The 16,931-nt window shown below is 35.5% G+C and overlaps 1 long non-coding RNA gene across 1 annotated transcript; it reads right to left on the bottom strand.

Moving 5' to 3' along the window:
* Positions 1–13,400: 13,400 nt before the first annotated feature.
* On the bottom strand, positions 13,401–14,727 carry LOC103101435 (uncharacterized). Its single transcript, XR_462822.2, has 2 exons — positions 14,624–14,727; positions 13,401–13,915 (listed from the first exon to the last, which is right to left on the bottom strand). It is a non-coding gene; the product is annotated as an uncharacterized LOC103101435 (long non-coding RNA).
* Between the last annotated feature and the right edge of the window lie 2,204 nt (positions 14,728–16,931).

Consider the following 16,931-nt stretch of genomic DNA (forward strand, 5'->3'; position numbering starts at 1 on the left):
AAACTTTCAATTTCATTTAATGGAGTTGGCTCAGAAGCTAATTCTCTTTGACCCATCCAAAGGGCTTCTTAATACCCAAGAACCCGAGAAAGCTCCCCTTAGCTGCCCTTATTTGTGGAATATTAGAATATTAAAGGAAATTACTGCACACGGCAGAGAAGGCAAAAAACAACAGTAATAATTGACATTAAGAGATACTGCTTTATATTCGCATCTTTATATTGTAATGAAGTAGGTGAGTTCAAGCCCGAAGGAAAGTGGGAGTCATAGAGATTAATCGAATTGCCCATACACTCACTGCTGGCAAACGTCAAAATTAGAATTTGAACCCAGGTCTTGACTCAAGGCCAGAACCCTATCTACTAGGTCATGCTGACTCCCTATGGTATCACTCCCCCGAAAAGCACAACTAAAGGGTGCTCCCCCAAAAACACAGTCAATTTAATACCTTTAGACAAGTGCTTTTACGGACATAACAGGGAGATGCAGAACGTTCCAGAGCACCTCAGTAAAGCAAGTCACACATATGAACACAGAATGAAGTGAGCAGAATCAGGAAAACAAATTATGCTACAATAACATTGTAAAAAATAACTTTCAAAGACTTAAGAATTCTGATCAATACAATGATCAGCCATGAATCCAGAGGACCAATGATGATGAATGTTATCCACTTCCTGCTAGAAAAGTGATGAACTAAATATACAGAATTAGACATAAATTTTTGGATATGTCTAATATAAGAATTTATTTTCCTCAACTTTTGTTACATGGTTTTTGTTTAATTTTTCTTTTTCCTTTGAGTGGGGAGAGATAGAAAGGAGATAAAACAAATGATTGTTTGTTGAGTTTTAATTTAAAAAATACTTTAATGAGAGAAGACAACATGTAAGGTGGGGGGGGGGGGGGGAGGAAGCAAGCAGATGTTCTATAGCTTTGGAGTGCCCTGGTAAATGGAAAGCCTACTAAACAGAGCCAGAGTGTTCCAAGAGCATAATCCAATTTCTCATTCTGACTGAAGGTAAAGATGATAACCTGAATGAAGAAGACAAGGCATAATAGCTTTATTCAGGTATCTGGAAGAGAAAAGGGTTAAGACTTGTTCTGCTTGTCCCTAAAGGATAGAATTAGGATTAATGTAAAAGAAAGCAATATGGTACAGTACAATAGAGCTCTGGATCAAGGGTCAGAGGAGCTAAGTTCATATCCCATCTGTACAACTTCTTGTTAGACCTGGAACAAGTCATTTACTATCTTCATTTCTATAACGAAAGAGTTGGACTAAATGACTTCAGAGAGCCCTGCCAGCTCTGAACTTGGGATCTTAATTAAGTCAGAAGCAGATTTAGGCTTGTTGTAAGAAAAGAATTCCTAAAAATTAGGGTTATTCAAGAATATGATATTTCAATAATGGTCCAGCTTAACTGTACTACTGTGTATGTGAAATGTCATGATTTGTAATAAAGTTATAAATAATAAAGTTGTAATAAAGGTAGATTGGGGCCAAGTTGTAAAGGGTTTTAAGTGCCAAACATAGGAATTTATATTTGATCTTGGAGTCACTAGGATTTATTGTTTAGAGGAATGACATGGTCAGATTTGTGTTCTAGAAAAATCAGTTTGGCAGCTGTGTGAAGTATGAATTGGAGAGGGAAGAGATTTTTTCAGGGCCACCAATATTCTAGAAGAAAGATAAAAAGGCTTGAATTAACAATGTAACTGCCTTTCTCTTGAGGTCTTGAAGCAAAAGCTGTTTGACCAGTTGGGGATGTTGCTGAAAATATTCCTTGTGAGACCAAGTTATCACTCTTTGCGGATGACATGATGGTCTACTTAAAGAATCCTAGAGATTCAACCAAAAAGCTAATTGAAATAATCAACAACTTTAGCAAAGTTGCAGGATACAAAATAAACCCACATAAATCATCAGCTTTTCTATATATCTCCAACACAGCTCAGCAGCAAGAACTAGAAAGAGAAATCCCATTCAAAATCACCTTAGACAAAATAAAATACCTAGGAATCTATCTCCCAAGACAAACACAGGAACTATATGAACACAACTACAAAACACTCGCCACACAACTAAAACTAGACTTGAACAATTGGAAAAACATTAACTGCTCATGGATAGGACGAGCCAATATAATAAAAATGACCATCCTACCCAAACTTATTTATCTATTTAGTGCCATACCCATTGAACTACCAAAATACTTCTTCACTGATTTAGAAAAAACCATAACAAAGTTCATTTGGAAGAACAAAAGATCAAGGATATCCAGGGAAATAATGAAAAAAAACACATATGATGGGGGCCTTGCAGTCCCAGACCTCAAACTATATTACAAAGCAGCAGTCATCAAAACAATTTGGTACTGGCTAAGAAACAGAAAGGAAGATCAGTGGAATAGACTGGGGGAAAACGACCTCAGCAAGACAGTATACGATAAACCCAAAGATCCCAGCTTTTGGGACAAAAATCCACTATTCGATAAAAACTGCTGGGAAAATTGGAAGACAGTGTGGGAGAGACTAGGAATAGATCAACACCTCACACCCTACACCAAGATAAATTCAAAATGGGTGAGTGACTTAAACATAAAGAAGGAAACCATAAGTAAATTGGGTAAACACAGAATAGTATACATGTCAGACCTTTGGGAGGGGAAAGGCTTTAAAACCAAGCAAGATATAGAAAGAATCACAAAATGTAAAATAAATAATTTTGACTACATCAAACTAAAAAGCTTTTGTACAAACAAAACCAATATAACTAAAATCAGAAGGGAAACAACAAATTGGGAAAAAATCTTCATAGAAACCTCTGACAAAGGTTTAATTACTCATATTTATAATGAGCTAAATCAATTGTACAAAAAATCAAGCCATTCTCCAATTGATAAATGGGCAAGGGAAATGGATAGGCAGTTCTCAGATAAAGAAATCAAAACTATTAACAAGCACATGAAGAAGTGTTCCACATCTCTTATAATCAGAGAGATGCAAATCAAAACAACTCTGAGGTATCACCTCACACCTAGCAGATTGGCTAACATAACAGCAGAGGAAAGTAATGAATGCTGGAGGGGATGTGGCAAAGTAGGGACATTAATTCATTGCTGGTGGAGTTGTGAACTGATCCAACCATTCTGGAGGGCAATTTGGAACTATGCCCAAAGGGCGACAAAAGAATATCTACCCTTTGACCCAGCCATAGCACTGCTGGGTCTGTATCCCAAAGAGATAATGGACACAAAGACTTGTACAAAAATATTCATAGCTGCGCTCTTTGTGGTGGCCCAAAACTGGAAAACGAGGGGATGCCCATCAATTGGGGAATGGCTGAACAAACTGTGGTATATGTTGGTGATGGAATACTATTGTGCTCAAAGGAATAATAAAGTGGAGAAGTTCCATGGAGACTGGAACAACCTCCAGGAAGTGATGCAGAGCGAGAGGAGCAGAACCAGGAGAACATTGTACACAGAGACTAATACACTGTGGTATAATCGAACGTAATGGACTTCTCCATTAGGGGCGGTGTAATGTCCCTGAACAACTTTCAGGGATCCAGGAGAAAAAAAAAACCACCATTCATAAGCAAAGGATAAACTATGGGAGTGGAAACACCGAGAAAAAGCAACTGCCTGAATACAGAGGTTGAGGGGACATGACAGAGGATAGACTTTAAATGAACACTCTAATGCAAATACTATCAACAAAGCAATGGGTTCAAATCAAGAAAACATCTAATGCCCAGTGGACTTACGCGTCGGCTATGGGGGGTGGGGGGGAGGAAAAGAAAATGATCTATGTCTTTAACGAATAATGCTTGGAAATGATCAAATAAAATATATTTAAAAAAAAAAAAAGAAAGAAAATATTCCTTGTGAGGTTTAAAATTGGATCTCAAGGGTTCCTTTTTATTTTTTGATTCTGAATCTAAGTTCTAATTTAAGTCCTACCACTTACTTAGGTTAGATCACTTCAAATCCCAATTTTCTCAGACATAAAGTAATGGAATTTAATCCCATAGTTCCTTTTAGCTCTAGCAGTCTATGTTTACAACTAAGTTAACAGGCCATAAATCAATTATTTTGTTATAATCTATGGCTACACTGCTAATTCCAGCCTAACGATTTGATGGATCCATATAAGTAATGTGCGTACTCTCTCAAGGCCAGTACAGAATTCATTACCTTCATACCTCATTCTGTATGATTCTTTCTCATTCTTTTAATATCATAGGGAAGAGTAGCACCATACTTAGATGATATCTAATTCTTGATTCATTACTATCATACACTAATTTCTGGTTATATGTATCATGAAAAATAATTATCCCACTGTTTGGGAAATGTATATTATAGTCTCAAGCATATCCAGCAGGGTAAAACAGTCACTATCATTGAAAAAAAAATAATCAATGCACAATATGCCCTGCTAATTGGTCATTCATTAGAGTCACCTTTGCCAAAGGCTAGCACCAGTGACTTCTGAAGGGCAAGAAGCCCTTTTCTTCTGCCAATAGCAAGTTTCTATCATGTTCTAGATGTCCTTTATCAGCTGTTTATGAATCTCCTTCCCTACCCCCATTTCCATTGGAGGAAACTCACCATTAATCTCTCTTTTCCACTTTTTGGAAGTATTTTGTTTGTTTATTACACAAAAATTTCCAACAAATATCTCCCTCTCTTGCTCCCTCACTTCTCCCTTCTCCTTCCTAAGGCAAAAACATGCCCCTTTGTTCCTATCCCCTCTCAGCTTCTTCAGAAGACTAGACCTTTATTGTCCCTATGGTTTCATAACATTCTATTTCTCTTTATCTACTTGCTACTACCCTGTTTCCTATAAATATGCTCATGTCACTTCCATCCTTAAAAAACTTCCACTTGATCCAATCACCCCTGCTAGCAATTATCCTATATCTCTCTTCCCTTTCATGACTAACTCCTTAAGAAAGTTATATTAGATGGATCTGCCTTCTCTCCACTCAGTTCTAAACCAGAGGGCTTAGTAGTCTAATCTCATCATTCACTAAAACTTTCTTCAAAGTTATCAATGATCTCTTAATTTCCAAATCTAATGCCCTTTTCTCAATCTTCATCTTTCTTGACATCTCTTCAAGTTTCTTCTGCCCCACAACTGTCTCCCTCTTCCTAATCACATCCTTTAGAGGCAGCTAACCCTGTGTTCAGGCTAGCGTGGCATAGTTTTGCTTCCTATAAAGAACATTATCCTTCCATCTCCATTCCTTTGTATAAACTGTCCCCCATGCCTAGAATGGTTTAGTTCCCTTCAAGACCAATCCCTACATGAGGTCTTTCTTAATTCACCCAGTTGTTAATTCTCCCTTTCCTCAAATTATGTGGATTTATTTTATATATCATCTGCATTTATTTACTTGGGTATATGAAGTATCCCTAGGGAAATATAAATTCCCGTGGGGGCAAGAGTTGTTTCTGTTTTAATGCTTGTGTTCCCAATACTTTGCACATTGCATAACCCTTAATAGGGACTTAATTAATGCTTTATAAATGAAATGTAATTTTTGCCTTACTAGGAGAAAGGGTTCTAGATGACCCCTCATCTTTTATATATCTCCTTGATGTGAAGATTTATCAAAGTTGACACATTAAAAAATAGAGATCCCAACTCTAAGGAATGTGATACTGGAAAGGTAAGTCTCAAGTTAAAAAATGGGACTTATGAAAAACGAACCCTATCCACCTCTAGAGAAAGAACTGTTGGAGTAGAAATTCAGATGAAGACATATGGTTTATCACCTGTTTTTAGGGGTATATGATTTGGGGTTTGGGTTTTATGAGATTATTCTCTTACAAAAATGAATAATATGGAAATATGCTTTGAGTGATAATACGTGATTAACCCAGTGGAAGTGCTCAGCAACTCCAGGAGAGGGGAGGGAGACAACAGGAATCATGTAACTTTGGAAAACTTATTGTGTAAATTTGTTATTGGAATAAAATGAAGATGAAATTTTTTAAAGAAAAATATTTAAATCAATAAAGCAAAATAACAAATCATAAGGGATGGAGGAGATAAGATGCTAAAAAGCCTTAGGTTCAGGGTAGATTGAAAGTAGGGTAAGGATTCTGATAAAGGGTGGAAAACTTCAGGTAAGGAGTGAGACAGCAAGTGAGCTCTCACATAGTTCTTACCTTTTTTTTTTTTAAATTTATTGCCATATAATTGGGCAAAATAGTTCTTAATATTGCTTTGATTTCCTCTTCATTAGAGGTAAGGTCTCCCTTCTACCAGGCCAAGTTTTGCAAAATAGAGAAAAGGGACATGTTGATATTCTAGATTGATTTATTATTTTTTAAAAATAGTAAAAGATGCTTAAGTATTCTAAATGAACTTATTGGGGAGAAAAGTTATTAGATATGTAGTATGAAACCAAACAAAAGGGATTGATCTGGTCCACTGTAGTACTGAAAATTATTTAAAACAAGCATTTCCCCCCAAAAGACAAAATTTCATATGAAAAGGAAGGGATTGTTTAGGAAAGAAGTAGGTCAGGATGAAGTGGGAGTTGAAAGGAAATATGGGAAGGAAAATGAAAATGAAAGGACCAGTAAGGGGGGAAAGAAAGGAAAGGAGATGAAAAGAGGGAAAAGGAGAAGGAAAAGTAAATAGAAAAGGTGGATGGGAAAAGTGGGAAAGGCATTGTTTCAATTTCCTCTAGCATGTTAAAAAAGGAAAATGCGACCATAAATTCTTTTTTTTAAAGAATTCATTTTCTTCGTAACTTTATTCCTTCCCAAGACTGAGTGGTTTTGAGGAGGGACAGACCTATATTTTATTCCCCTGTTTATGGATGGGAGAGTGATTTTGGAATTGCTGAGAGAATGCTGACCTTGAGGTTGTTTACCTGCCATAAACAACTTACTTGAGTTGTGAGATACTCAAAGACAAAAGATCTCTTGGGAGAGGAGATGTTAAATTATAGATCAGAGCTCTGAGACTCATAGATGTGTATAGAAACTGGTCCTATGATGTTCCTCAACCGCCAGAGCTTGCAATTCTGGAAACTTCTGAGGGAAAATCTCTCCTAAGTGAGCTCAGTCTCTCTTGCGGTTTAAGCTGAATTTCTCTCTCAGATTAATTGCTCATTTACTTGGATATTTTTAATAGAGTCTAATCTATAGTACTCTGATTTCTTTTTTGCTCCTTTGCCTGGTTAAATGAGTTTACTGATTATTTAGAATTTGTGATGATCATTTGTGTAACTTGCTTTTGGTGGGAAGATGCTATGCTGGCAAATCTAAGCTAAGGGTATCCTTAAAAGAAATCAAGGAAACAGCTTTTGTTCTGAACCTATCTTTTTCTTATGTCAGAGATAATTAAGCAGTGCCAGATATGTATAATTCTTGCCTGGTACTCCTCTTGGAAACTGAAGGAGATGCCCAGCCTCTATGGTCTCTAAGACATTCCTTGTCCCTCACCCCAAGCAACATGCTTGAGTTACAAGTGTGGTCCTCCTCCTACATTGTGCAAAGGTGGGTCAGGCCTCAATCATATCAATCCATGCAACTAATGAGTCACATCAATATGTTTAGATAATCTAAATATGCATAATAAAATCTTATATCATAAAATAGAAATGTTTGGGTGTGATGAAGAGTCATTCAGAGAACAAAGGGTTGGGCAAAGATGTTCAAAAATAAGCTATCATTTTGTGGAAGGCTAGTTCTGATTGCAAAGGAAATTGAAACCTGTTCCATTTTGTCCCATAAATGGCACCTACACACACATTAATTTCCTCAAAGTAAAAGTCTTACCATATCACCCCCTCTATTCAGCAAACTTGAAGTGGCTCCTGATTACTTCCAAGATCAAATATAAAATACTGACTTTTAAAAGATCATCTGATGCCCACCAAAGCCCACAAAAGCTACACAAGTTAGTTTATTTCCAGGTTCTCCATATTAGTTGACTCTCTCTATGATCCCTGTTGACATCATTCCTAAGGAATGCTTATATCAACCCCTCTCCCTATCCCCAGTAGAATGAAATTTTTCATCCTTATAAAGTATTTTCTAATTGTTTTCTAATTGATTACTTGTATATTTTACTTTTTTATGCTTCTATGAACTACTGTGTTTGTATTTCAAAGTTTCTACCAAGCTCTGGTCTTTTCATAATTAATGCCTCATCTACTCTCTACATCCTGACTTTCTTGGCTTCCTTCAAGTCTCAGCCAAAGTTCCACCTTCGAAAAGAAACCTTTTCTAGCCTTCCTTAATCTTAATGTCTTCCCCTTGAGACTACACCTAACCTGTATACATTTTGTTTGTCCATATTTGTTTTCAAGTTGTTTTTCTCATTAGACTTTGAACTTCTTGAAAATAGTGACCATTTTTACTTTTCTTTGTATGTTCAGCATTTAGTATAGTGCTTGGCACATAGCTGATATTTAGTTGTTGACTTGATAGAAAGTGAAAAGTAAATGAGGAGGAATATAGACTTGTTCGCTCTTCTAGGGAGTATACCACTAGGACTTACATTATTAAAATATTCCTATTTTTAATAATTCTTCCATTCCTTTATTTCTGAACCAAGAGATTTTCTAAAATTTTCTTGGAAAGCTTTTTATTTCCCTTAAAATGTATGGACATATCCTGTTTTTTCACAACAAATATTTTCCTCAAAGTACTTAAATTCTCCCATTAAGTATGTTCTTAAAAATCATTATCTATTATTAAAAAGAATTTAAAAAAATGCTTAAATCTTATCACCTTTATCTTTGAGCATAGTACTATCATTGACCATTATCTCTGACCAATTTTGTTGCCCCTTAATGTTGGCTTTTTTCCCCATTAAATTGGTTTTTCATTTAAACACATCCCCTCTCTCCCTTTCACCTCTTCCTCTTATTCTAGGAAAGAAAGAAAAATAAAACCCCTACAACAAATATGCATAGTAAAATATAACAGTGTATTACTCTGGCCCCTCATTTTCTGAAGGTCAAGTGTATTACATTTCACCCCTTTCTGAGGTTTTCTAGTACTTTTAGGGAGTCTAATCTGTGCTGTTGGGCCAAGCCCCATTCCAATTCTGATCATCATGATTTTAGGGTTCCTAAGAACCCCATTTCCATTTCAACACATAAAAGCCAAATTAGTTTTTTACAAAGGAATATTTACTTCAAAGGTATAATAAAATAATAATAATAAAAACATTCTCTCCAACACCTGGGGGCATAATCTCCTCCAATAGCCTCTCAATCTCTGGGGAAAGGAGAGAGATTCAGTTTAAAGTTTAACTCAGTTCCAAAAGAGCATTAGTCTTACTAAATTCCAACTGCAATGCTCCCTGAGCTTGTGTCCTGGAACCATGATATCTCAAGACTTCCCTGATCAGCTAGTTAAAACATCTCCCTGGAATCCTGGGTTCTAAAGTCACTATGGCTCCAGCTCTTGGAGGACAGAGGGAAAAAGGAAGAGTAGTTCCACCCCCTATATTTAGACCTTGAAAACTCCCTGTACATAAACCAAAAAGCAAGACTAAAACCATAAGGCCTTTTTTTTAAGACCCTCGGGACCTTCATCAATTACTGCATGTTGCCCCTGAGTGACTGAATGAGTTCTTCATTCCTGGACACTGAAAGAGGGCAAGAGCATCATAGTCTGGTAATTTTAAAGATGCTATCAGTGGAAAGAAGCTGGTCCCTATCAAAGCCCATACAGAATGTTCATACATAAGCCAGTTCCCCCAGAAGTTAGTTCCTAGCTTCTCCCACATGGGTGCCTCCATCTTAGATGATCTGAATGTCTACCAAAGTCCCATTACACAAGTAAAACAACAATTACTTCCAGATTCTCCATATTATTTGACTCTGTGATCCCTGCTGATATCATTCTTAAGGAATGCTTATATTAGCCCCTCTCCCTATCCCCAGTAGAATGAAATTTTTCATCCTTATAAAGTATTTTCTAATTGATTACTTATATATTTACCTTTTTATGCTTCTATGAACTACTGTATTTGTATTTCAAAGTTTCTACCAAGCTCTAGTCTTTTCATAATTAATTCCTAAAAGTCTTCTATTTCATTAAACATTTATTTTACCTCATATAAGATTATCCTCCATCTTTGCATGCTAAGTTATTCTTGGTTATTAACATACATCTTTTGCCTTTTGGAATATCCTATTTCAGACTCACCATTCCTTTATACTAAATCTTGTGTGTTCCTCACTATTGTTCCTTAGTAATTAAACTTTTTCTGGCTGCCCCTTGGATTGTTTGTTTTTTTCCTTTCACCTGGAAACTGGATTTCGACTATGATGGTGCCAGCAGTTTTTATTTGGGGGTTTCTTTCAGGAGGTAATCAATAGAACCTTTCTATTTTCACTTTTGGTTCTAAGAGATTTGGGCATTTTTCTTTTATGATTTCTTGTAATATTACATAAAGGCTCTTTTTTTTGGACATGATTTTCAGAGGTCCAGTGATTCTTACATTAGCTCTCTTTAATCTGTTTTCCAGATTGGCTTCTATTTTTAATATATAAAATACCTTCATTTTCCTTTGTCCTTCAGGTTTGAACTTATTTCACAAAGCCACTGACTTTTGTTTCATCTATTCTAATTCTCCAGAATTTTGTTATTTGGATAAAGTTTTGTACCTCTTTATGTGAGTTAGTGACAGAGCCCAGATCTCCTGATCCCTAATCCAGGAATTCAATGCTATGCAATATTTCTTCTTTAAATTGTTTTTCCCAGTGAGAAATCAAATGACTTTTCTTTTCATAATTTTTAAAGAAATAAGACATGCAGCAAGCAAAACTCTAGTTACGATGATATGAATTAGAGCACTTATAACATGCCTGAATGTTCCTATTGTAGCTCTTGCAAATGACCACATACACTCTTCATGGTAGGAACGATAATTCTATTTGTGTTCATTAAAACATCTCCCTGCTAACACTAGGCACTTCCTTGCTCCCCACTCCCTCTCCAAAGATGACCATCTACTTACCAGCCTTTCCGAACCCAGATATTTCTAACTCCAAGGTCTATTTCCACTATACTACATTTCCTCTTTTTCCGCCCCCTCCCAAAAATCAGCAAGCTGCTTTTTCAAGACAATATACTTAAAATTTGTTTTTAATGTTCTTTGTAAGTAAACTATGTTGTACTCTGTATACTCAACAATAGAGGACAGAGGGCAGGAAAATGTTATTGGCAACAAAATATGCTGTATGTGCTTGATTGTATAGCTCAGGAAAGGTGAATGTACTCCAATATGCTTAAGGCAACAAAACCCTTAGAGCTAACATTTTAAGCAAGTGCCTCTTGTCATCCTTTCCTCTGCACTTACTTAAAGACATAGCCAATCTTAAGACATTTGCTTCTTTTATAACTCAGCATTTCATTTTCGTTTCAATTCTAATTCAGTCCAATTGCTCTATTCAAACAAAGTCATTTAATCTTTCTGTTCTGATTGATATTTTAATTATCTAGTCCTTTCCAGCTGAGTCCACATCAGTTTTTATGCAGTCTGAAGAGAACCATGCTTTTTGTATGTGAATGATGAACCCATTGACAGGGGTATTTTTCTCTCCAAAGACTGAGAAATAAATTATCCACTCCTGAACTATCCTGAAACATGATTTGCCTGTCAGTTGTTCTTATTGGTCTGTTCATATCTTAAAGAGATACATATGCTAGCATGAATATAACAAGTGAATCTAACTATTCAGTTCTATGGCTAGTAAAATGTTCTGGTGATCGTAAATCAGAAACATAATAATTGCCGACATTTTAAAAGTATCTTTTAGTGTAATAGTCTTGCCTACTAACAGCACTACAAGGATCCAGAAAAATTCTGAGGGACTTATGACAAAGAATGCTATCCAACTCCAGAGAAGGAACTGTTGGAGTAAGAATAAAGTTGAAAGTATATGATTTATCATTTATTTATTTGGGTATATGTTTTAGGGTTTTGGTTTTATAAGATTATTCACTTACAAAAATGAATAATATAGAAACATGTTTTGCATGATAATACATTTATTCAATATATATATTGAATCTCCAGATTGAATTGTTTGCCAGCTCTGGGAGGGGGGAAGGAAAAAGATAGGGAGACAATTTGGGATTATATGACTTCGGAAAATTCATGTGGAAATTTGTTATTAAAATAAAATAAATTATTAAAAAAGAAAATAAAAACTTCCTAATAAAAAAAGAAATGATACGATGATTTCAAAAAACCTGGAAAGATCTGCAAGAACTGATGCAGAATGAAATAAGCAGAACCTGGAGAACATCAAATGTAGTAACAGCAATATTGTATGATAATTATCTGTGAAAACTTGGCTACTTTTAGCAACCCAATGATGTGGGACAATCCCAAAAGACTTATGATGGGAATGCTATCCACATCCAGAGAAAGAACTGCTGGAGTCAGATGGATGTTGATTAAAGCATACTATCTTTCATATTAGCATATTTATGATTTTAGTTGGGATTTTTGGTTTTGTATGAGTGCACTCTTACAACAATGACCAAACATGGAAGTGTGTTTTGCATAATAATAAAAATTAAAATTTTTTAAAAGATAAAAAAATACCTTTTAGAAATCTGTTCAGCACTGATCATCTCCTCATCCTCAGCCTGTTACTTTGACTCAAAGTTGGCATTCATGTCACATTTTTGATAGAAATAGCCTTATCTAATTTTGTCTCCATAAAAAGATTTACAAGTCTTTTTAATGCAGTTTATGGCAATCACATATGCAGTAGTTCATCAACATTTCTCAAAGTACTTTCAAAATTCTTTAAATGCATGTCCTCCCCCCAAAAAAAGCAAAAAAAAAAAACCAACAAACACTCTTCCAAAAGTAAATTCTTTAAAAGCATCATCCAGTGGGGAAGGTCAGTTAGTCAATTTAAATTTATTAAATGCCTACTATGTGCCAGACACTGCCTTAAGTGGCTAGTAATACAAAGAAAATGAAAGGATAGTCCTTATTCTCATGGAGCTCATAGTTTAATGAGAGAGACAACATTCAAATGACTATGTGCAAACAAGCTATCTACAGGATAAACTGGAAATAATTAAGAGAGAAAAGGCACTAGAATCAAGGGGAATCAGGGAAGGATTCTTAGAGACAGTAAGATTTTATCTGGGACCTCAAGAAAGCAAGAGAAGCCAGGATATAGAGATGAGGAAGGAGAGCATTCTATGAGTGAGGAACAAGAGTCCCAAAGGATGGGCAGATATAAGTAATTTGCAATCAGTATTGTTGGAGGATCATAAATGTGATAAAAATCCATTGTATAGGTAAGATTAATCATTAATAAGTAATCATTAATAATGTAATAATTAATTGTATTAATAATGACTTATATTGATTACAATAATTAATAATGTCATTAATAAGTAATTTTATTAGTATTTTCTAACATAAAATGTCCCAAAGATAGAAAGTAAATGTTGGACATGTGCTACCTTGGGTTGTGGTTTTTTTTAATAAATTTATTTATTTTTACTTGCATTTCTAATCTGCCCCTCTCATATTTTGGGCCATGCCTGAAAACAGTTATTTCTCTGCATTTTAAGTTTATCAGCACTCTAGTAGCAGGTAGTTGATATGTTTTATCTTTAGTCTTCTGAATTTCCACATTAGCCATGCCTTTATCTTTCTCTTCATTTTACGTTCATCACCACTCTGGTAGTAACAGGTAGTTGATGTATTTTAGCTTCAGTCTTCTGCTCTTACAGTTTATTATTGCATGGATCAGAATTCTAGTCTTTCAAAACTGCTTGTCTCTATAATACTGTTGTCATTGTACACATTGTTCTTCCATTTCTTTTCACTTCTCTACATTAATCCATAAAGGTCCTCCCAATTTCCTTTGAAGTTGTCCTCTTGTCACTTCCTATGAAATAGCAACATTCCACTACATTTATGTATCATTTGCTTTTCCATTCTCCAATAGGAGGACTTTTTAGTTTCTAACTTTTGGCTACTAAGAAAAGAGTTGTTATAAATATTTTTATATGTGTAGGTCCTTTTCCTACCTTTGATCTCTTTGAAATATAGGTCAAATTAGGATTGGCATAACTGGGTCAACTGGTTTACAGAGTGGAGCAACCTTGGAGTATAGTTCCAAATTGCTTTCTAGAGTGGCTGGACGAAACCAGAGCTTCACCAGTAATGGAGAAGCCATTCCAACATTTATCTTTTTTTCTTTTTTGTCATCTTTTCCAATCTAATGGGTGTGAGATGTGTAATAAGGAGGAAAGGGAAAGGGAAGGTTAACAGATGGAATAACACTAACAAAATGTATATAAAAGGGATTTATTAAACTAAACAAGGATAAGGGTTTTAGAAAGGGAATCAGGGAGTGACATCTCTAATCACCCAGAGTTTAACACACTAAGGTTTCTAATCTAAACTTAATCTAACTAACTAAACTGTAAATAAAAGATAAAGTCCATAAAGGGCCAAGACTCTCACAAACTCCAGAGTCCTTGGTTGGGTCAAAATAGCAGGATCAAGATATAGGGTCTTCACAAGGTCCAGAAAGAGAAGTTCACATTCATTCACACCTGTCCACCAGAGTAAAGAAAAACATTCACTCAACCTTTAAAAGATAATCCAAAGTCCTTGGCAGCTCCTAAATTGGTTTCTTCAGGGAGACCCATTGACACACAGCCTCTCAGTCTGCCATCCAGCTTGAGAGAGCTTCTCAACTGTCTTAGAATGCTGACCCAGCCAGCTATATGGAATGATAGGCTAAGAGCCTGCTTTACTATACCCTGCTAGAAATCCTTTCCTACAGTGTCCCCCCCCCCCCAACCTTGCACAAAGCTGAAATAGTGTTAAAAACACTATTTTGGCATTTGTGCATTTAACATACTTACATATTCCTTTAACTAAAATTTCTACCCAAAATAACAGACAACCTACAATCAACTATCTTATCCTATCTAATACTATCCTATTCTAGGGATTTAATCAAGGAAAGGTAAAAGGGGGAAGTGTACAATGAACAATTACAAATTTCAAAATACAGATCAAACATATGCAAAAGCATAAAAAGTAAAAAGCATCAAAACCAAAAGCTAAACACAAGTTTCATGCAAAACATTAAAATCATGAAACCCTACTCATCAACTAATACAGAAAATTCTACAACTGTTGCAATGCATAAACATCAAACTTAGAAGGAAAAAAAACTTTTGAAAAATTGTGATAGAGGCTGGCACTAGAGAAAAAGTGCGAGACTGAAGAGTATATGAAATTGATCACCTCGACAGGGAAGGGGCCCCAGGAGGGAATTCTGCAGGAGAGAAGACTCTGGTGAGGAGAGCAGTGAGTGAGGGTCTCTCGATCTTGAGATGTGGAAGAGAGAAGGTGGATAAAGACTTTCTCCCAAGGGTTACCCACTTTTCCTGCTGGTGACTGGAAATCCTTCCCCCCAACACTTCCCAATTGAAGGGACTTTCTGAAAGGAAACCTGAGCAGACTTTACCTCAGCTCCTGTTGCCCAGGGGTGAGTCAACCTGACTTTCTTTCAGGGGGCTCAGGCTATAAAGGCTTGAGTTCCCCCCAAACTCGAGGAGGGAGGAAAAGGGTTTAGAGACAGGGATCCCCTTTTCCCACTTTCTTTTTCCCATTATTTCCTGTCCATTATTCCTTTTGTATTATCTGATTGAGTAATCATTAAAGTTATCTGTTCCCCAAGCTGAGTGTGAATGAACGGAATCACAGGGAGACCTTTTGGTCTTGAGTAGTAGAGGGGGGACAAGAAGGACAAGAGTGAATTGGGGAGAGCAGCTTTAGCTAAGGAGGGAAGGCAGAAGGGGGGAAATCTTCAAACCCCCTCTCCTCTCTCTGAGCCAACCCATTACAGCTGCTATCTCCCCAAAACCCCGCTTTGTGGAGAAGGGAATTCTCTTCTCTTTCCTTCTCCCACTCCATACCTCAGGGTCCAAGCCTCCTCCCTAGGGTACATTCCCTTCTCTCTTTTATTTTTTTAAAACAAAAATACAATAAGCACAACATTGCATAAGTTGTACAAAAAAATTAAAACAACCATCAATGTCACTTATGCAAAATACATGTAACAATAGATAAAATTAAACATATGTGATCTATTTATATAAATTATATATACATATACTACATACATATAATATATACATGTATGCTATACATATACACATATATACTTCATCTTTATACATGTTACAATTATACATAAACATACACTATAATACAATTGATTTTACAATCCTATTATACACACTATTTACATATATTTACACATGTATTTATAATTTTTGTATGTGATAGTTTATGTCATATGTCTTAGATACTTTATGTTGTTATGTATGTTGCAATGTATTTTGTAGTGTAGTTCAGTATATTACCTTATATTATCTATTTTAAATTCTAATCTATTAATCTATAGCCCTATCTTCATAAAATCTTTTATCTACCTATATTCCTATACTTAACTAAGTAGCTAACCATTTTTGTTAGTAACTAACTACTTTATAAATAATTATAATATTGTTAGTATCCTAGCTATACATTGTTTCACTCATTCAACTAGTCATTCAATGTAACCTAACCATGTTTATGTTTTTGTGTACATGTTTATGTTGTTATTCATGCTATGCTATGTTGCTTTGTTAGTGTTATGTCAATAGTACTGCTGTGTTTGTGTTGTGTTACTGTTGCATGCAATATACTTACCAAAACCTCAGATTATTCCTTTTCTTCTCAACTTATTTGAAGAATTCTTCCTCTCCAAATCCATGGTAGTAAAATGTATTTATGAATGCTTGTGTGAATATATATTATGTTGTTTTATATTACATTACCCTAATTCCTTAAAACCATTAGTCCATTACTCACTTGATCCTCTTCATTGAAAATTTTCT

The sequence above is a fragment of the Monodelphis domestica genome, chromosome 2 (assembly GCF_027887165.1).
Source record: "Monodelphis domestica isolate mMonDom1 chromosome 2, mMonDom1.pri, whole genome shotgun sequence".
In the NCBI taxonomy this organism is placed as follows: domain Eukaryota; kingdom Metazoa; phylum Chordata; class Mammalia; order Didelphimorphia; family Didelphidae; genus Monodelphis; species Monodelphis domestica.